The sequence below is a fragment of the Pecten maximus genome, chromosome 6, assembly GCF_902652985.1.
Source record: "Pecten maximus chromosome 6, xPecMax1.1, whole genome shotgun sequence".
NCBI classification, from domain to species: domain Eukaryota; kingdom Metazoa; phylum Mollusca; class Bivalvia; order Pectinida; family Pectinidae; genus Pecten; species Pecten maximus.
In genome coordinates this window covers 6,067,895-6,089,787 of record NC_047020.1, presented here as the reverse complement: position 1 = coordinate 6,089,787, position 21,893 = coordinate 6,067,895, and the positions used below count along the sequence as shown (strand labels likewise).

The window sequence follows — 21,893 nt, the reverse complement described above, 5'->3', positions numbered from 1 at the left end:
CTTCTTCCCTACTCTCAGATATGGTAGAATCAAATACTCTTCATAGATGGAAGGGTCTTAAGGTGCTTTACCAAAATTGTGAATTTCATGACCCTGGGGTCTCACGTTTGCCCCTGGGGAGGGGGTAAACTTTACTATAGTTTATATAGGGAAATCACATTTTTGACTATTATTTGTTGGATTTGTATTGGAATTCATTCTAACTTGGTTCAAATTATCAGCATGGGATGACATTTTGATGGTATGTACATGTTGGCCCTAGTTGACCCCCAGGGGCTGGTGGGCGGGGCCAAAAAGGGTCAAATTGACTGAAATTTCAAAACTCTTTCTCTACTCTCAGATATGTTAGAATCAAATACTCTTCATAGATGGAAGGGTCTTTAGGTGCTTTACCAAAATTGTGAATTTCATGACCCTGGGGTCTCACGTTTGCCCCTGGGTAGGGGGTAAACTTTACTATAGTTTATATAGGGAAATCACATTTTTGACTATTATTTGTTGGATTTGTATTGGAATTCATTCTAACTTGGTTCAAATTATCAGCATGGGAGGACACTTTGATGGTATGTACATGTTGGCCCTGGTTGACCCCCAGGGGCTGGTGGGCGGGGCCAAAAAGGGTCAAATTGACTGAAATTTCAAAACTCTTTCTCTACTCTCAGATATGTTAGAATCAAATACTTTTCATAGATGAAGGGGTCTTATGGTGCTTTACCAACATTGTGAATCTCATGACCCTGGGGTCTCACGTTTGCCCCTGGGGAGGGGGTAAACTTTACTATAGTTTATATAGGGAAATCACATTTTTGACTATTATTTGTTGGATTTGTATTGGAATTCATTCTAACTTGGTTCAAATTATCAGCATGGGATTACAGTTTGATGTTATGTACATGTTGGCCCTGGTTGACCCCCAGGGGCTGGTGGGCGTGGCCAAAAAGGGTCAAATTGACTGAAATTTCAAAAATCTTCTTATCTACTATATGTATGAATCAAATACTCTTCATAGACTGACCCCATTAGGACTGATGGGTGGGGCCAAAAAGGGTCAATTTAGTTGACCGAAATATTTCAAATCTCAGGTGACCGTTAAGGCCCTTTGGGCCTCTTGTTTAAGGTTATGTTAACCATCAGACTGGGATTACGGACAAAAATAACATAAAACTCTAATCAGCTGTTGTGTCATCTGAAATGTGAACATAATGTTATGTCAATGTTGACATTAATGACACTATCAATAATTTACAATGTTTGACTATTTACTTCAGATCAATAATTTACAATGTTTGACAATTTACTTCAGATCAATAATTTACAATGTTTGACAATTTACTTCAGATCAATAATTTACAATGTTTGACTATTTACTTCAGATCAATAATTTACAATGATTGACAATTTACTTCAGGTCAATAATTTACAATGTTTGACTATTTACTTCAGATCAATAATTTACAATGTTTGACTATTTACTTCAGATCAATAATTTACAATGATTGACAATTTACTTCAGGTCAATAATTTACAATGTTTGACTATTTACTTCAGGTCAATAATTTACAATGTTTGACAATTTACTTCAGGTCAATAATTTACAATGATTGACAATTTACTTCAGATCAATAACTACAGAACAGACTCGGGCAAATACTGTTATAGAAATATAATATAAATGGGCTTCCTTTTATACACCATTTTATTTTGTTCCAAGTTTGTGTTCTGCATTTTGTTTTGTATCATTAAGGCCAGCCTTATGAGGATGTGTATTCAGCTGATGTGGTTATGTCAATATACACTTGTACAAGGACCAGTTAACTCCGTCGTAATTAGTATTAAATCCATAAACAGTGATTTAAGTCATGTGGAAGGTTGCCTGGAGGTGACCAGGAATGGGGAGAATATTGTCAGGGTTAAAAAACAATTCTACTACAAGACCAATTAAACCTTTTGCTGATACCACAGGATACAGGCCCTTTAGGCCTCAATTTTGGAATCGGTGTACATTAAGGTTCTATGGCCTGAGATCCTGACACTATCAGACATGGTAATTTAGGTCAGACCAATCAATGGTTACCTTGTAAGAGGATATAGTCTAACTGGATCAGGTAGTGCTGTAACTGAGTATATATTGGTTAGGCCACAGTTTGTGTTCCTGTACATCCCCAGACCAGGGTATACTGTACTAACTAGGTGATGTAGTCTGTAAACCTCAGGACCCTCACACAACACGGTATACTGTACTAACTAGGTGATGTAGTCTGTAAACCTCAGGACCCTCACACAACACGGTATACTGTACTAACTAGGTGATGTAGTCTGTAAACCTCAGGACCCTCACACAACACGGTATACTGTACTAACTAGGTGATGTAGTCTGTAAACCTCAGGACTCTCACACAACACGGTATACTGTACTAACTAGGTGATGTAGTCTGTAAACCTCAGGACCCTCACACAACACGGTATACTGTACTAACTAGGTGATGTAGTCTGTAAACCTCAGGACTCTCACACAACACGGTATACTGTACTAACTAGGTGATGTAGTCTGTAAACCTCAGGACTCTCACACTTACAAGGTATATTGTATAAAGTAGTTGAGGTGAAGTCCCTGAAATGTGTATACTATAAGAATGGTGTTTTGACATTTAAGGCAGTAATGATACACAATAAGACCATTAAGATTTCAGATATTATGTAAAATTGATTAGTAAACCTTTCAGATAGTAACACAAGTTGTTGGTGAAGTAGGGCCCCACATCATTTAACTCTATTGTAAGCTGCATGTCTGTTAATGACTCTGTCCGGGTTCCATAGTTCCAGGATATATACAGGTCAATACTCCAATTATCTCCCAACACAGTGTCTGTTACCATGGCTACTGAACCACTGTATATAGGTCAATACACCAATTATCTCCCAACACAGTGTCTGTTACCATGGCTACTGAACCACTGTATATAGGTCAATACTCAAATTATCTCCCAACACAGTGTCTGTTACCATGGCTACTGAACCATTTAAAATAGGTCAATACACCAATTATCTCCCAACACAGTGTCTGTTACCATGGCTACTGAACCACTGTATATAGGTCAATACTCCAATTATCTCCCAACACAGTGTCTGTTACCATGGCTACTGAACCAATGTATATAGGTCAATACTCCAATTATCTTCCAACACAGTGTCTGTTACCATGGCTACTGAACCAATGTATATAGGTCAATACTCCAATTATCTCCCAACACAGTGTCTGTTACCATGGCTACTGAACCACTGTATATAGGTCAATACTCCAATTATCTCCCAACACAGTGTATGTTACCATGGCTACTGAACCACTTAAAATAGGTCAATACACCAATTATCTCCCAACACAGTGTCTGTTACCATGGCTACTGAACCACTGTATATAGGTCAATACTCCAATTATCTCCCAACACAGTGTCTGTTACCTTGGCTACTGAACCACTTAAAATAGGTCAATACACCAATTATCTCCCAACACAGTGTCTGTTACCATGGCTACTGAACCACTGTATATAGGTCAATACACCAATTATCTCCCAACACAGTGTCTGTTACCATGGCTACTGAACCACTGTATATAGGTCAATACACCAATTATCTCCCAACACAGTGTCTGTTACCATGGCTCCTGAACCACTGTATACAGATTTATGTCATATTTGCTGGAACCACCTTCTTTTTTTCAGTTAAAAAATCTAAAAGATGAAAGAAAACTTCATTTATCTTGAGCCTGTATCTAGAACGTATTGGTGTAGCACCATCAATCACAGATTGGAGATGTACATCATTGGGAGATCTCTAGGTGACTTTTGACCTTTGATATGATTTAGATATGTTCCTGCTTAGTACACTTATAGTTTTACAGATTATCTCTCAGTCTTTAATTAATCAGAAATGTTTACATGACCTACATCTTCATAGAAAATACTGAATTGGGGTAAATTTCAAGTTTAAATAGAGGAAAATGCAGAGCTAGCCCCACTGAATCAATAACATCTTTATATAAAGAAAAGAGAATGTGAACCACCACCAACAGCTATACATAACAGGGGAGAATATTCCTCTCTTATGGACTCAACAAATAGCAAATGAATACCTTTAATTCTGACCCACTGACCAATGGTCTGCTGCAGGAATTTGACCTAAATCAATGAGCTGTAGGATAGGATGTTTACAGAATAATGCTAATACTATACACAGGTGTCCCTAATACTATATACAGGTGTCCCTAATACTATACACAGGTGTCCCTAATACTATACACAGGTGTCCCTAATACTATACACAGGTGTCCCAAATACTATACACAGGTGTCCCTAATACTATACACAGGTGTCCCTAATACTATACACAGGTGTCCCTAATACTATACACAGGTGTCCCTAATACTATACACAGGTGTCCCTAATACTATACACAGGTGTCCCTAATACTATACACAGGAGTCCCTAATACTATACACAGGTGTCCCTTATTCTATACACAGGTGTCCCTAATACTATACACAGGTGTCCCTAATACTCTGGGAACTGCACCACTGATTTTAAAGGTTGGGGTACCTCATTTGAACTCGGTAGGTTCATTCTGGCATGATTGCTTCTTTCTGTTATGAATTCCAATTAGGATTGCTACAAACTTAAAAAATTATGGTAAATTTTACTTAGCAGATCTGGATAATACTTCAGATTTTATTGTTATAGAGTCATAATTGTGAGATAATAAGTATTTCATGCTTGAAAATTTATGTTTGATTAGAATGATATTTGAATATCAATGTCTGAGTAGATACAAATTATTTAATGATGATATAAATTTTAGTATAGAACTCTTTAATGTAGGAATTAATTTTGTTGTAGCAACAATTCTTACCATAGCTATCCTGTACTGTACTACAAATGTTCACTCTTAGTAGGGTTAAATTGGGCTTATTACAAGGCATAGTCTTATTACCAGGCATGGGCTACTACCATGTACTAGTCACAAACGTTCACTCTTAGTAGGGTTAAATTGGGCTTATTAGTAGGCATAGTCTTATTACCAGGCATCTTATTACCAGGCATGGGCTTAATACCAGTCATAGGCTTATTACCAGACATGGGCTTAATACCAGACATAGGCTTAATACCAGACATAGGCTTAATACCAGACAGGGGCTTATTACTAGGCAGTCTTATTACCAGGCATGGGCTTAATACCAGACATAGTCTTATTACCAGACATGGGCTTATTACTAGGCATGGGCTTATTACCTGGTATGGGCTTATTACCAGACATGTGCTTATTACCAGACATGGGCTTATTACTAGGCATGGGCTTATTACCTGGTATGGGCTTATTACCAGACATGTGCTTATTACCAGACATGGGCTTATTACCAGACATGTGCTTATTACCAGACATGGGCTTATTACCTGGTATGGGCTTATTAACAGGCAAAGGTTTATTACATAAAAAGCCACCCCTGTTTGACCCAATCTTTTACCAGTATTGGTCCAGCCTTCACAAGGGATGACAATTAGTAGCTTTGGTCAGCTCTAGATTCATGTTTTTAGAGTGTTGTTACTTGTCAGGATAATGAAAAACACTATTCTAGAAGCAGGATGGGTTTTGTTCTACAACAAACCTCTACTCCATCAACAATGACCATGAATTGAGTTGGTGCTAGGGAAAGCCTCCATTTATCATAAACCTTCCTGAATGGAGTTTTCAGAATAGAAAGCCAATGATTAGCTTTCCCTATAGACAGAATTGATGATGACTGGGGTATTACATCAGAAATCTCTATTAACAGGCAGGTTGTTGTAATCACTACTACCAATAGCCCTCTGTTGGCTGTAGGTCCTGATTGTACTGGTGGGATAGCATGGCTAATAATGTGTATCTGGCTAATAATGGACAGTAATACAGGGGGCACTGGGTCAAACTGGGTAGGACCTATAGCCTCTCACTGGTAATACAGGGGGCACTAGGGGGCACTGGGTAGGACCTATAGCCTCTCACCGGTAATACAGGGGGCACTGGGTCAAACTGGGAAGGACCTATAGCCTCTCACCGGTAATACAGGGGGCACTGGGTCAAACTGGGTAGGACCTATAGCCTCTCACTGGTAATACAGGGGGCACTGGGTCAAACTGGGTAGGACCTATAACCTCTCACCGGTAATACAGGGGGCACTGGGTCAAACTGGGTAGGACCTATAACCTCTCACCGGTAATACAGGGGGCACTGGGTCAAACTGGGAAGGACCTATAGCCTCTCACCGGTAATACAGGGGGCACTGGGTCAAACTGGGTAGGACCTATAGCCTCTCACCGGTAATACAGGGGGCACTGGGTCAAACTGGGTAGGACCTATAGCCTCTCACCGGTAATACAGGGGGCACTAGGGGGCACTGGGTAGGACCTATAGCCTCTCACCGGTAATACAGGGGGCACTGGGTCAAACTGGGTAGGACTTATAGCCTCTCACTGGTAATACAGGGGGCACTGGGTCAAACTGGGTAGGACCTATAGCCTCTCACCGGTAATACAGGGGGCACTGGGTCAAACTGGGAAGGACCTATAGCCTCTCACCAGTAATACAGGGGGCACTGGGTCAAACTGGGAAGGACCTAGAGCCTCTCACCGGTAATACAGGGGGCACTGGGTCAAACTGGGAAGGACCTAGAGCCTCTCACCGGTAATACAGGGGGCACTGGGTCAAACTGGGAAGGACCTATAGCCTGTCACCGGTAATACAGGGGGCACTAGGGGGCACTGGGTCAAACTGGGAAGGACCTATAACCTCTCACCGGTAATACAGGGGGCACTGGGTCAACCTGGGAAGGACCTATAGTCTCTCACCGGTAATACAGGGGGCACTGGGTCAAACTGGGTAGGACCTATAGCCTCTCACTGGTAATACAGGGGGCACTGGGTCAAACTGGGAAGGACCTATAGCCTCTCACCGGTAATACAGGGGGCACTGGGTCAAACTGGGTAGGACCTATAGCCTCTCACTGGTAATACAGGGGGCACTGGGTCAAACTGGGAAGGACCTATAGCCTCTCACTGGTAATACAGGGGGCACTGGGTCAAACTGGGAAGGACCTATAGCCTCTCACCGGTAATACAGGGGGCACTGGGTCAAACTGGGAAGGACCTATAGCCTCTCACTGGTAATACAGGGGGCACTGGGTCAAACTGGGAAGGACCTATAGCCTCTCACTGGTAATACAGGGGGCACTGGGTCAAACTGGGTAGGACCTATAGCCTCTCACCGGTAATACAGGGGGCACTGGGTCAAACTGGGTAGGACCTATAACCTCTCACCGGTAATACAGGGGGCACTGGGTCAAACTGGGTAGGACCTATAACCTCTCACCGGTAATACAGGGGGCACTGGGTCAAACTGGGAAGGACCTATAGCCTCTCACTGGTAATACAGGGGGCACTGGGTCAAACTGGGAAGGACCTATAGCCTCTCACCGGTAATACAGGGGGCACTGGGTCAAACTGGGTAGGACTATAGCCTCTCACTGGTAATACAGGGGGCACTGGGTCAAACTGGGAAGGACCTATAGCCTCTCACCGGTAATACAGGGGGCACTGGGTCAAACTGGGAAGGACCTAGAGCCTCTCACTGGTAATACAGGGGGCACTTGGTCAAACTGGGAAGGACCTAGAGCCTCTCACCGGTAATACAGGGGGCACTGGGTCAAACTGGGTAGGACCTATAGCCTCTCACCGGTAACAGCAGGCACTGGGTCAAACTGGGAAGGACCTAGAGCCTCTCACCGGTAATACAGGGGGCACTGGGTCAAACTGGGTAGGACCTAGAGCCTCTCACTGGTAATACAGGGGGCACTGGGTCAAACTGGGAAGGACCTATAGCCTCTCCCCGGTAATACAGGGGGCACTGGGTCAAACTGGGAAGGACCTATAGCCTCTCACCGGTAATACAGGGGGCACTGGGTCAAACTGGGAAGGACCTATAGCCTCTCAACGGTAATACAGGGGGCACTGGGTCAAACTGGGTAGGACCTATAGCCTCTCACCGGTAATACAGGGGGCACTGGGTCAAACTGGGAAGGACCTATAGCCTCTCACCGGTAATACAGGGGGCACTGGGTCAAACTGGGAAGGACCTATAGCCTCTCACCGGTAATACAGGGGGCACTGGGTCAAACTGGGTAGGACCTATAGCCTCTCACCGGTAATACAGGGGGCACTGGGTCAATCTGGGAAGGACCTATAACCTCTCACCGGTAATACAGGGGGCACTGGGTCAAACTGGGAAGGACCTAGAGCCTCTCAACGGTAATACAGGGGGCACTAGGGGGCACTGGGTAGGACCTATAGCTTCTCACCGGTAATACAGGGGGCACTAGGGGGCACTGGGTCAAACTGGGAAGGACCTATAGCCTCTCACCGGTAATACAGGGGGCACTGGGTCAAATTGGGAAGGACCTATAGCCTCTCACCGGTAATACAGCAGGCACTGGGTCAAACTGGGAGGACCTATAGCCTCTCACTGGTAATACAGGGGGCACTGGGTCAAACTGGGTAGGACCTATAGCCTCTCACCGGTAATACAGGGGGCACTGGGTCAAACTGGGTAGGACCTATAACCTCTCACCGGTAATACAGGGGGCACTGGGTCAAACTGGGTAGGACCTATAGCCTCTCACCGGTAATACAGGGGGCACTGGGTCAAACTGGGTAGGACCTATAGCTTCTCACCGGTAATACAGGGGGCACTGGGTCAAACTGGGTAGGACCTATAGCCTCTCACCGGTAATACAGGGGGCACTGGGTCAAACTGGGTAGGACCTATAGCCTCTCACTGGTAATACAGGGGGCACTAGGGGGCACTGGGTAGGACCTATAGCCTCTCACTGGTAATACAGGGGGCACTGGGTCAAACTGGGTAGGACCTATAGCCTATCACCGGTAATACAGGGGGCACTAGGGGGCACTGGGTAGGACCTATAGCCTCTCACCGGTAATACAGGGGGCACTGGGTCAAACTGGGTAGGACCTATAACCTCTCACCGGTAATACAGGGGGCACTGGGTCAAACTGGGAAGGACCTATAACCTCTCACCGGTAATACAGGGGGCACTGGATCAAACTGGGAAGGACCTATAACCTCTCACCGGTAATACAGGGGGCACTGGGTCAAACTGGGAAGGACCTATAGCCTCTCACTACTCTCATGTAATAACTGAAAGAGTATCTCTTCTATGATAATGGACAGGATTGTTTCTTCACAACAACATAGTTACCTTCAGAAACAACTAATGGTTATCCTCCTTGACAACTAATTGCCATTGGCATGTGACACCTAAGGTTATCCTCTGTAACAAGTAATGACCATAGGCTTCTGTGAAAACTAATGGTGGCTCCCCACAGTAACTGGTAGGCTAGTAGGTTTTCGTCTGTTATAACCAATGGATGGTTCCCCACAGTAACTGGTAGACTAGTAGGTTTTCGTCTGTTATAACCAATTGGTGGTTCCCTACAGTAACTGGTAGACTAGTAGGTTTTCATCTGCTATAACCAATGGATGGTTCCCCACAGTAACTGGTAGGCTAGTAGGTTTTCATCTGCTATAACCAATGGATGGTTCCCTACAGTAACTGGTAGGCTAGTAGGTTTTCATCTGCTATAACCAATGGATGGTTCGCCCACAGTAACTGGTAGGCTAGTAGCTATGATAAGTTATTGGTTCTGGTTAATACTGGTACTGTCAACATATGTATAGTTCTGTGAGAAATTTGATGTTAGAATCTAGAACTGGCATTCAACCAAAGGTCAAGGTGATTTCAGATCAGCTGATCCCATAAGTTCCAAAACTACCTAATATACATCTAGTATTTTATTTACTCTGTATTCAGTCCACGACAAGCAGGGAACTTATCGGCTGTATGAGTACAGAGCGCTAATACACGGCCCACAGTGTTTGCCTGGGCACATAGGCGTGCTGATTTCAGGTAGATTTTCATGTTGACTCTAAGATAAGAGAAGTAGATAATATTAAGTCCATTTTATTTTTTAAAAACGAATTGTGTCAGTATGTTGGCTATCCTCTGATAACCAGGGTTTTACTGTCTGGTTAGATATTGACATGGATTTACTCTCATCGTTTGATACCTCAGACACTTGGATGTTTGTCGGGATATAAGGTAAGTAGTTGGACCATTAATCATGTACAGCTTATTACTTATGCAGTGACCTGTCCGAACAGCTTATGCCTGGAAGTTTGACACCTGTGTATTGACTTTAGGAGGCTTAGTATATGGGTGCATCGTCTGGTCACGTCATGAACTTTTACAATGTAGTACTTGCAATGCTTGAGTACAGAAATGTTAAATAGGCAATTAACTACAGGTGTATTTATACAGACTTCTTATTGAGGCCCAGCTTACTTACTGTTTAAAGCCAAAAGAAACTTTTAAAGAAATTATAAATGATACATCATTTTTGTTTTTTTATTCTCATATATAGCACAAATTTCTGTTTATTTTTAAGATGTATTCATAAAGTGTACAAACCGGACTCTGTCTTGTTAATTGTACCATATAGAATTATATAGCCTGTTTATGTTCCAACCAATAAAAGATATCTAAATTAATTTACCTCTGTAGATAAATGATATCCACCTATATTCCCACTTTTAAATAATGAAAATAACATTTTTCGATATTAACTGTGAAGAATAAATTGTAAATATTCTTAATCTAAAAAAAAAACATGAAAAATACTTCACAGAATAAATTTTGAATACAACATTGAAAATGTGGACATTACATACATTTTGAGAAATGTGGTAAATTCCAATTTATATTTTACAAATAAACCTCAGATATAGATTGATTTAGTATAAAATATGCCTGATCCTTTCTTTTTTTTAAATATGTTTAAAGAAATAATATTCTGAAGTATTTGTGCCAAGGGACTAAGAGATTCCCTGGAAATCATTACTTAAATGCTGAAAACAGAAAGTGGAGCTAGCAGTGCTATTATATCTCAATGGTTAGAAACTATTGGAAAACTGTAGTTACCTAGGTCAATGTACTGTAAGACTTGTACAAACTGGAGGTTAAATACCTCCCAGATTATAGTGCTAACATCCTAAAACATATTTGTATCCATTAGAATATCTGCCAATCATCACATACATAATGGTAGTCTTGTAAATGTGGTAGCTGTTTCTGACTTGTCAGGTTGGGGTGGGGGTATTTCTCTGATAGTACGTTCAGTAGAGATATTCTAGTAAGCTGCGGTCCTGAGTTTGATCCTAGGCATTGAAATAATAATGTCCTCAGTTACATTAATTAGTACCCATGTAGGGATAAGGTAATATTGACCAAATATGTTTACTTACTCTACATGCAGGCATCATTTAACCCTGGGAAATCTTCCCCTCAGGAGAAGCATGTAATATAAGTTAATTAGTGGGGTATATGTTGAGTTGTTTCATACCAAAATTAGCTCATTTGGTAGATTTTCTTCTGGTAAGCAAAGTCACTGTGTTCGGACCTCAGTGTTAGTCAGGTAAACCAAATCCCTGTGTTTGGTCCTCAGTGTAAGTCTTGTAAACCAAGTCCCTGTGTTTGGTCCTCAGTGTAAGTCTTGTAAACCAAGTCCATGTGTTTGGTCCTCAATGTTAGTCTGTTAAACAAAGTCCCTGTGTTTGGTCCTCAGTGTAAGTCTGGTAAACCAAGTCCCTGTGTTTGGTCCTCAGTGTTAGTCAGGTAAACCAGATCCCTGTGTTAGGTCCTCAGTGTTAGTCAGGTAAGCCAGGTCCCTGTGTTTGGTCCTCAGTGTTAGTCTTGTAAACCAAGTCCCTGTGTTTGGTCCTCAGTGTTAGTCAGGTAAACCAGATCCCTGTGTTAGGTCCTCAGTGTTAGTCAGGTAAGCCAGGTCCCTGTGTTTGGTCCTCAGTGTTAGTCTGGTAAACCAAGTCCCTGTGTTTGAACCTCAGTGTTAGTCTGGTAAACCAAGTCCCTGTGTTTGAACCTCAGTGTAAGTCTGGTAAACCAAGTCCCTGTGTTTGGACCTCAGTGTAAGTCTGGTAAACCAAGTCCCTGTGTTTGATCCTCAGTGTTAGTCAAGTAAGCCATGTCCCTGTGTTTGGTCCTCAGTGTTAGTCTGGTAAACCAAGTCCCTGTGTTTGAACCTCAGTGTTAGTCAGGTAAGCCAAGTTTCTGTGTTTGGTCTCAGTGTAAGTCTGGTAAACCAAGTCCCTGTGTTTGAACCTCAGTGTTAGTCTGGTAAACCAAGTCCCTGTGTTTGGTCCTCAGTGTAAGTCTGGTAGACCAAGTCCCTGTGTTTGAACCTCAGTGTTAGTCTGGTAAACCAAGTCCCTGTGTTTGAACCTCAGTGTTAGTCAGGTAAACCAAGTCCCTGTGTTTGAACCTCAGTGTTAGTCTGGTAAACCAAGTCCCTGTGTTTGGTCCTCAGTGTAAGTCTGGTAGACCAAGTCCCTGTGTTTGAACCTCAGTGTTAGTCTGGTAAACCAAGTCCCTGTGTTTGAACCTCAGTGTTAGTCAGGTAAACCAAGTCCCTGTGTTTGAACCTTAGGAGAAGCATCTAAAATTAAAGACTTCTGTGACTTCTGTTGTAGTATCTCAAAGTTTACAGATAAAAAGTGTGAAATTAGGAAGTCTATCTCAATGTCATGTGGCTGATGTTTGTATGGAGTATGGCAGCTTTACATAAGGCTGAGCAGGTGTATGAGACTGGGGATATTATGCATTAGGAGAAGAGGGAGATTCAGACATAAACATCTAAGGATGACCTTGTACACAGGAGCTCCAATATGAAAAGGTGACCTTGTACCTAATCTCCAGGGGGCAGACACTAACAGGCAGGTGTGACCATAAATAATATGAATAGCTCCTGACTAGGTCAGCAACGGGTGGTCAATAACATCCTTTTTACTACTCAAGGCAGGTAATATTCCAGGTAATATTCCAGGTAACTCTATCTTAGAATAACTCTTCTTGACAGGTAATATTCCAGGTAATATTCCAAGTAACTTTATCTTAGAATAACTACTCTTGACAGTTAATATTCCAGGTAATTCCGTCTTAGAATAACTCTTCTAGGCGGATAATATTCCAGGTAATTCTGTCTTAGAATGACTCTTCTAGACAGGTAATATTCCAGGTAATTTTGCAGGTAATTCTGTCTTAGAATAACTCTTCTAGACAGGTAATATTCCAGGTAACTCTGTCTTAGAATAACTCTTCTAGACAGGTCATATTCCAGGTAATTCTGTCTTAGAATGACTCTTCTAGACAGGTAATATTCCAGGTAACTCTATCTTAGAATAACTCTTCTAGACAGGTAATATTCCAGGTAATTCTATCTTAGAATAACTCTTCTAGGCGGATAATATTCCAGGTAACTCTATCTTAGAATGACTTTTCTAGACAGGTAATATTCCAGGTAATTCTGTCTTAGAATGACTATTCTAGACAGGTAATATTCCAGGTAACTCTATCTTAGAATAACTCTTCTAGACAGGTAATATTCCAGGGGGTAATTCTGTCTTAGAATAACTCTTCTAGACAGGTAATATTGCAGGTAATTCTGTCTTAGACTAACTCTTCTAGACAGGTAATATTCCAGGTAATTCTATCTTAGACTAACTCTTCTAGACAGGTAAAATTGCAGGTAATTCTGTCCTAGACTAACTCTTCTAGACAGGTCATATTCCAGGTAATTCTGTCTTAGACTAACTCTTCTAGACAGGTCATATTCCAGGTAATTCTGTCTTAGACTAACTCTTCTAGACAGGTAATATTCCAGGTAATTCTGTCTTAGAATAACTCTTCTAGGCGGATAATATTCCAGGTAATTCTGTCTTAGAATGACTCTTCTAGACAGGTAATATTCCAGGTAACTCTGTCTTAGAATAACTCTTCTAGACAGGTCATATTCCAGGTAATTCTGTCTTAGAATGACTCTTCTAGACAGGTAATATTCCAGGTAACTCTATCTTAGAATAACTCTTCTAGACAGGTAATATTCCAGGTAATTCTATCTTAGAATAACTCTTCTAGGCGGATAATATTCCAGGTAACTCTATCTTAGAATGACTTTTCTAGACAGGTAATATTCCAGGTAATTCTGTCTTAGAATGACTATTCTAGACAGGTAATATTCCAGGTAACTCTATCTTAGAATAACTCTTCTAGACAGGTAATATTCCAGGGGGTAATTCTGTCTTAGAATAACTCTTATAGACAGGTAATATTGCAGGTAATTCTGTCTTAGACTAACTCTTCTAGACAGGTAATATTCCAGGTAATTCTATCTTAGACTAACTCTTCTAGACAGGTAAAATTGCAGGTAATTCTGTCTTAGACTAACTCTTCTAGACAGGTCATATTCCAGGTAATTCTGTCTTAGAATGACTCTTCTAGACAGGTCATATTCCAGGTAATTCTGTCTTAGACTAACTCTTCTAGACAGGTCATATTCCAGGTAATTCTGTCTTAGACTAACTCTTCTAGACAGGTAATATTGCAGGTAATTCTGTCTTAGAATAACTCTTCTAGACAGGTAATATTCCTGGTAATATTCCAGGTAATTCTGTCTTAGACTAACTCTTCTAGACAGGTAATATTCCTGGTAATATTTCAGGTAATTCTGTCTTAGACTAACTCTTCTAGACAGGTTTACTACAACTGTAACTTGACTACTGTCTCTATAACCTGGGACTCTGATACACCTTTACTACAACTGTAACTTGACTACTGTCCCTATAACCTGGGACTCTGATACACCTTTACTAAAATTGTAACTTGACTACTGTCCCTATAACCTGGGACTCTGATACACCTTTACTACAATTGTAACTTGACTACTGTCCCTATAACCTGGGACTCTGATACACCTTTACTACAATTGTAACTTGACTACTGTCCCTATAACCTGGGACTCTGATACATCTTTACTACAATTGTAACTTGACTACTGTCCCTATAACCTGGGACTGATACACCTTTACTACGACTGTAACTTGACTACTGTCCCTATAACCTGGGACTGATACACCTTTACTACAATTGTAACTTGACTACTGTCCCTATAACCTGGGACTGATACATCTTTACTACAATTGTAACTTGACTACTGTCCCTATAACCTGGGACTCTGATACATCTTTACTACGATTGTAACTTGACTACTGTCCCTATAACCTGGGACTGATACACCTTTACTACAACTGTAACTTGACTACTGTCCCTATAACCTGGGACTCTGATACACCTTCACTACAACTGTAACTTGACTACTGTCCCTATAACCTGGGACTCTGATACACCTTTACTACAGTTGTAACTTGACTACTGTCCCTATAACCTGGGACTCTGATACACCTTTACTACAATTGTAACTTGACTACTGTCCCTATAACCTGGGACTCTGATACACCTTTACTACAACTGTAACTTGACTACTATCCCTATAACCTGGGACTGATACACCTTTACTACAACTGTAACTTGACTACTGTCCCTATAACCTGGGACTCTGATACACCTTTACTACAACTGTAACTTGACTACTGTCCCTATAACCTGGGACTCTGATACACCTTTACTACAACTGTAACTTGACTACTGTCCCTATAACCTGGGACTCTGATACACCTTTACTACAACTGTAACTTGAACAGATTTTAGATAAGATCCTGTGAAATCCTCCAATAACAAATCTATATTAGAATCAGAAGTTAGACACTTTATGCTATCCTTTCATCCTCAGTTATAAACATAGTTCATCAAAAGTACATTAATCTTGTGAATACAAAAAAGTATAGATTTCTTATATTGGTGTTTTTTTCCGAGTTCAGATGACGGTCATTGCTTTGTATAACACATATAATTAGTTATGAAAAAAGAGGTGTGTTTTCTGTTTGATTACAACCACAATAGATACTTATGACAGGTTGGGACTTGACAACAATGACATTTAAAACATTGTGTGGCTAGTCCTTGTCTGGTCAGTGACTATGTTCATTTTTAGTTTTTTATTCTAATAATCATGACATTGGGCTCCTGTTAAATAAAAAATATGTTGGAACAAGTATTAGATGGACACCGATGTGTCATCTCACTTGAAAAAATTGATAAACAGAATGTTGTCGAACTTTTGTTCAGTATCATCGTTTGAGAACTTTTGTCAGCAGGACAGTTCAAACAACACCAATGTCCATAGTTACAACAATAATGAGTTACAACATCAATAACCAAAGTTACACCAGTAGTCATCATAGTTACAACAAAAATCACCATAGTTACAACAAAAATCACCATAGTTACGACAGCAGTCATCATAGTTAAAACAAAAATCATCATAGTTACAACAATATTCACATAGTTACAATGAGAATCATCTTGGTTTCAGTAACAAATACCATAGTTACCAGGGGGCAGCGAGGAACACAGTTCAGGTTAAGTGATATAGTACTAATGTCTAACATGTATACACCAAGGTAAATATATACCTGCTTGTTTTGTATGATAAGCACAAACTAAAAGTACTTAACACTACAAAATGTATTCAGTAATTAGTTCAGTCCAGACATAGCTTGTTATTTGGCTTCAAAATTACCAGTCAGTCTAGCTCTTGTCAGGCCTGATTGTTAGGGGTCTTCATCACCATGACAACTGCTGATGATTGGTTGACCTAATTAAGTTCCTGATGAAGTTGAATTATTGTCACCAACATGAAACACTGCTCATATCTTCACAGGTGTTGATAGTCTAGGAAAACCTTAAAAATGACTGAAGGACATATCAGGTTCTATTGAAACTATTAAAATCTGCATTGACTTTGCTTGAGTGTTATTGGGAAAGTAGAGAATGGAATGTCAGGGAGGGGTTAGGAAATAGTTAAACGTCATTAAATTTGATGGGATACGGTAACTGACCTCTAAGCCTGTTCCTAGAGTTGGGTGATGGTAATAACAATAGCAGGTAACATAAGTGTTTAACTAAGATTCTGTTATACAAATATATCATGGGTATCTGTGCAATATTCTGGACTATTGCACAGACACCCATAATATACTTGTTTTATTACATAATCACTAAAACACACTTAGAATCACTGAAATCTCGACTTTCCTGTAGGATTGAAGTTGCCATGACTGTTGTCTGGCAGTGTTGACATCCGAGTGACTTAGACACTTGAAAGGATAAGACTAAATTCCAAAATGTCACAGGTGTTCAATAGTTTGCATGTGACCATGCAATAGTCATTTTAGCCATGCAATAGTTCATAATACCTTATGTGTATAGTTTAAGAAAAATCAAGTGCATTATGTAATGAAATAAATGATGGTTTTAGTTCCTATATAGGACATTCAGTAAGAAATGATGAGTAAGGGTATGGTATTGTCCTTCCATCTCTCAGGAATTCTTTTTGTTAGTGATCTCATCTAAACAGTATTTGAAAGAGTTATTGCCCCTTTTCATAATTTCATTCTTGTCCCCAGATATCCTCTCTTCCTTAGTTTTCAACTGATCACTTTGAAACCTCGTAGGATTTAATATCTTGGCCTGTGTAGTTGTAATCTTTACTGGTATACCGACATGGTTATGTAAGAAACAGTTTGGGTTGCTGCTCGTTTTTTATAATTTAAATCTTGTCATGTTACATCCTCAGTTTTCAACAGATCGCTTTGATCTTTTGTAAGCTTTATTATTATATACATGCATTTTTCAGCAGCAGTTAAATTTGACATTGCCTTTATTCTTCTCAGAAACCTCTAAATGAAGGTTTTTTACCCTTGATACCCCATGGATGACATAGCATTTGATATAAAGAAATTTAATAGGGATAGAAAATTCTGACAGGATGTCTACCCCAAAAAGTCCTGCATCCAGTGGGAACACTGCTAATTTACAGGAATGACTGTATTTTTGACATCTGACAGTTGTATATGTATATTGTTTCATCAGTCTGAATATATTCTTGGTCTATATTTCAGTAACATTTACTTATAAATAAACCTCTGTTAAAATGAAGTTAATGTATTCCACCTAGCAGGTATCACAATTCCCTTCCTGGGCCTGTTTTAGTGCTCCATTAAATAGAGGTTAATACACCATGTCAGATATTATAACCATGGCTGGTTTCTCAACCGTACTTCAGCATGTCTCAAACAGCAGGTAATTAGGAATTCAGTAAACTAACTGTAGAGTAATGGGTTACATACAATCTAAATATTTTAAAACAAAAAAACATGCCTTAGGAAAAAAAATGTACAGAGCAAGAAAAATTTAAAGGGGGAAAATTAATTGGTCTTTGATGCATTTATGGGTGTGGTCAAAAATGTGAAATATATATATATATCACATAATCAGCTTGTTAGTCCCCTGCCATTTGAAAAACGGGGGGACTTTAGGTTTACCCTCCGTCCGTCTGTCCGTCCGTCCGTCCGTCCGTCCGTCCGTCTGTCTGTCTGTCACGCAACAGTTGTCCGGACAACTCCTTCTAAAGTACTACTCTGATTTTAACGAAACTTGGTATACATGATCATCAGTATAACATGTAGTTGTGCATCCCACATTTTTTTTTCCGAAAAACCATTTTTCAAAATGGCCGACGGCTTCTCATTGGTTGAGGCTTGTCCGGACAACTCCTCTTAAAGTACTACTCCGATTTTAACGAAACTTGGTATACATTATCAGAATAACATGCAGTTGTGCATCCAATATTTTTTTTTTCAAAATGGCCGCCGGCTTCTCATTGGTTGAGGCTTGTCCGGACAACTCCTTCTAAAGTACTACTCCGATTTTAACGAAACTTGGTATACATGATCAGCATAACAGTTTAAAAAATGGGAAATGAACAGGTGCACTCCTAGGTCAGGCAGGGGACTTTGTATTGCTGTTGCAATACTATCCATCCTTGTTATCTAATAAATGTCACCAGTGTAATATACCCAAGAGCTTTGTGGCTGGACCAGTCGGAAACAGATTGTGATGTCATTATATGGACAAAGACATTTCATCATAAATTGAAAAAGGCAAACAAGTAGATTTTGCTCTCCGACTTTTGACTATAAACCTGCAAAATGTAAGTCTTAATTATTTGATGAAAGTATCTGACCTTTATTTTTCCTTTGAGATGAGATTTTATGAAACCCAACAAGGCTCACAAAAATACAAATTTCTTAAACTCATTTCATAAAATCTCATGAAATGAAAACTCATTTAAGATCCTATGTATAATGTATATAAATGTTTAATATGTGCTGTGTTGATGTTTATGAATTAGACTATTTAATACAGTATAAATAAACTGTGGGTGGTCGGCTGACTTGGCAGTTAGGATTAAACACTTTAAAATCTCCAAAAGATAACTCTCATTCATGCCTAAGGCACTAATTTTGTCTGCTTCAATAAATGTTTATTGAAAAAAAAATACAATTTTGAAATGGCAAAAGATTTGTGAAAAATAAAAGGTGGGTTTATTTCCACAATGATAACTGTGGATTGTGTTCAGTTGAGATATCTACCTTGTAGCTATTATCAGACATTAGTATGCTAAAACCTTGAACAACACAAATCATGTGTAGCTACTTATAACTCACAAGGTAGGTGTTTCATAGTATTGACATACAGTTATATACATATAGAATATATAAAATATAAAATTCAGCAAAAAAATTCACCCATGGTAATATCTACGAGTTATAACGCACAAAAATTTGTCCATTGACCTTGAAAATGTTTTTTTTTTATCAGAATTATTTGAATTGGTTAAAATTGGGAACAATTGATGAGATATGTATCAACTGTGGTTGAGTTCAGGTTCAGTAGATACTTAATCTATGATCTCATTATATATATGTATTTCGGTGTGTGTGCTAGTCTATTTTTAAAATGCTAGACTTGAGTTATGTATGGGCTTTGTCCTGTAGAATGTTGAGCAGGGCACTAGGTTAAGGCATTGTGGGCTCTCTGTAACAGTGTAGACCCAGGAGGGTTAGTAAGCATGGAAGTGTTACCTGTATAATGAAGAAAGCTTCATTTGATATTGGTAGGTAATACCTTATGTCAATCGATTACCTATTGAATGCCTTATGTCATTTGATTACCTATTGAATACCTTATGTCATTCGATTACGTATTAACAGGTACACGTTTTCTATAAACTAGGTCAAATATTACCCTGAGTCGGTTCCTCTAGACATTCCAAGCATGGCCAGCTGTGCTGGTTTATAGCTGTATATATAAACACCAAAAGTGTCTAAACTTCTCTTAGTTTACACATTTGTCACAAAAAGAATCATGTCTTGTTTTTTAATTCTAACAGAACCCAGAGGAAGTGGCTGTTTTCTAGGTCAGCCATTAGAGGTTTTAGGATGTACTTTTACTGGTCGTAGAGAATGCCAGAGCAGATGTTGGGTTCGATCATGTGTAGTTACCAAGTGATGAATGAAGAGATGTTTTTATAGGTTATTTCTAAATTGTTAAACACTGGGATATATTTCTCAATAATAGTTTGATGTTGTGTTGTAAACTGTCAATCACAGGGGTATATATTTCTCTGGATTTACAGATTGGTGTGATAAACAAGAGATTAACAAAAAGCCTTGGTATCTTTGGCTTGACTCCATCATGGATAAATACTCAATCAAAGAGGCTTCATTGAGAGCCTGCAGTTGGTGCACATGTAGGAATTTGGGAGGTATTTCTGAAGAGGCAGAACGCCCAGAAGTATCGCTACATTAACATGGCATCCTTCCACTGTATTTATTGATGAATATTTTCCAGAATAACTACCTAAGGCACATACATATAACACAGCGGGATCCTACACTAAATGATTTATTTGCCTTACAAAATCTCAGCAAGATTTGATTAAAATTTGTTGTATTTTGATAATTCGGTGCCAGATGTGGTGTTTGAATAAGATTTCTGTGATAGAGATTGAAGTGAAGGGGACATAACTAGTTATGACTTGAAAAGGGGAAGTTGGAAATGCCTCGCTATACGCTACAAATGAATCAAACTCATCAAGGATAATGATTGAGAACAATGCGTTACTACGACACAATTTTGGCGCTATGTTGATTATCACGCCAAGGCTTTGTACTGTGTCAGATTGTTTGCTATTCAATCACAGAAAGGTTGTTAATTTAAAAATGATATTCTATCTAATGAACATACAAGAAAATGGATGAAAATAAAGAATGTATTTAAGAAAGGCAGAGCTTAACATATGTAAATAGAACAAATAAATGCATGTAAGATCAAAATTGTTAAATGACAATGAAAACGTTAAATGACAATGAAACGGGGGAAGTAACCAGCCATGACATTCAAAAGGGGACATAACCAGCCATGACATTTAATAAAGGGGACATAACCAGCCATGATATTTAATAAAGTGGATATAACCAGTCATGACATTTATAAGGGGACATAACCAGTCATGACATTTAATAAAGGGGACATAACCAGTCATGACATTTATAAGGGGACATAACCAGTCATGACATTTAATAAAGTGGATATAACCAGCCATGACATTTAATAAAGGGGACATAACCAGCCATGATATTTAATAAAGTGGATATAACCAGTCATGACATTTATAAGGGGACATAACCAGTCATGACATTTAATAAAGGGGACATAACCAGTCATGACATTTATAAGGGGACATAACCAGTCATGACATTTAATAAAGTGGATATAACCAGCCATGACATTTAATAAAGTGGATATAACCAGCCATGACATTTAATAAAGTGGACCTAACCAGTGATGACATTTATAAGGGGACATAACCAGTCATGACATTTTATAAAGGGGACGTAACCAGCCATGACATTTAATAAGG

The 21,893-nt window shown here is 39.6% G+C and overlaps 1 protein-coding gene across 4 annotated transcripts in view; it reads left to right on the top strand.

Moving 5' to 3' along the window:
* The window catches only part of LOC117328824, a 181,114-nt gene that overhangs the window by 116,439 nt on the left and 42,782 nt on the right, over window positions 1–21,893 (top strand). The window contains exon 1 of one of the 4 annotated variants that reach the window (XM_033886398.1): window positions 9,921–10,006. The exons of 2 other annotated variants lie outside the window; for them this stretch is intronic. The gene's annotated coding sequence lies outside the window, so the exon portion shown is untranslated. Of the gene's footprint in view, window positions 1–9,920; window positions 10,007–10,068; window positions 10,199–21,893 lie in introns of those variants that run through there. One more of the 4 variants, XM_033886397.1, reaches the window with a different exon arrangement.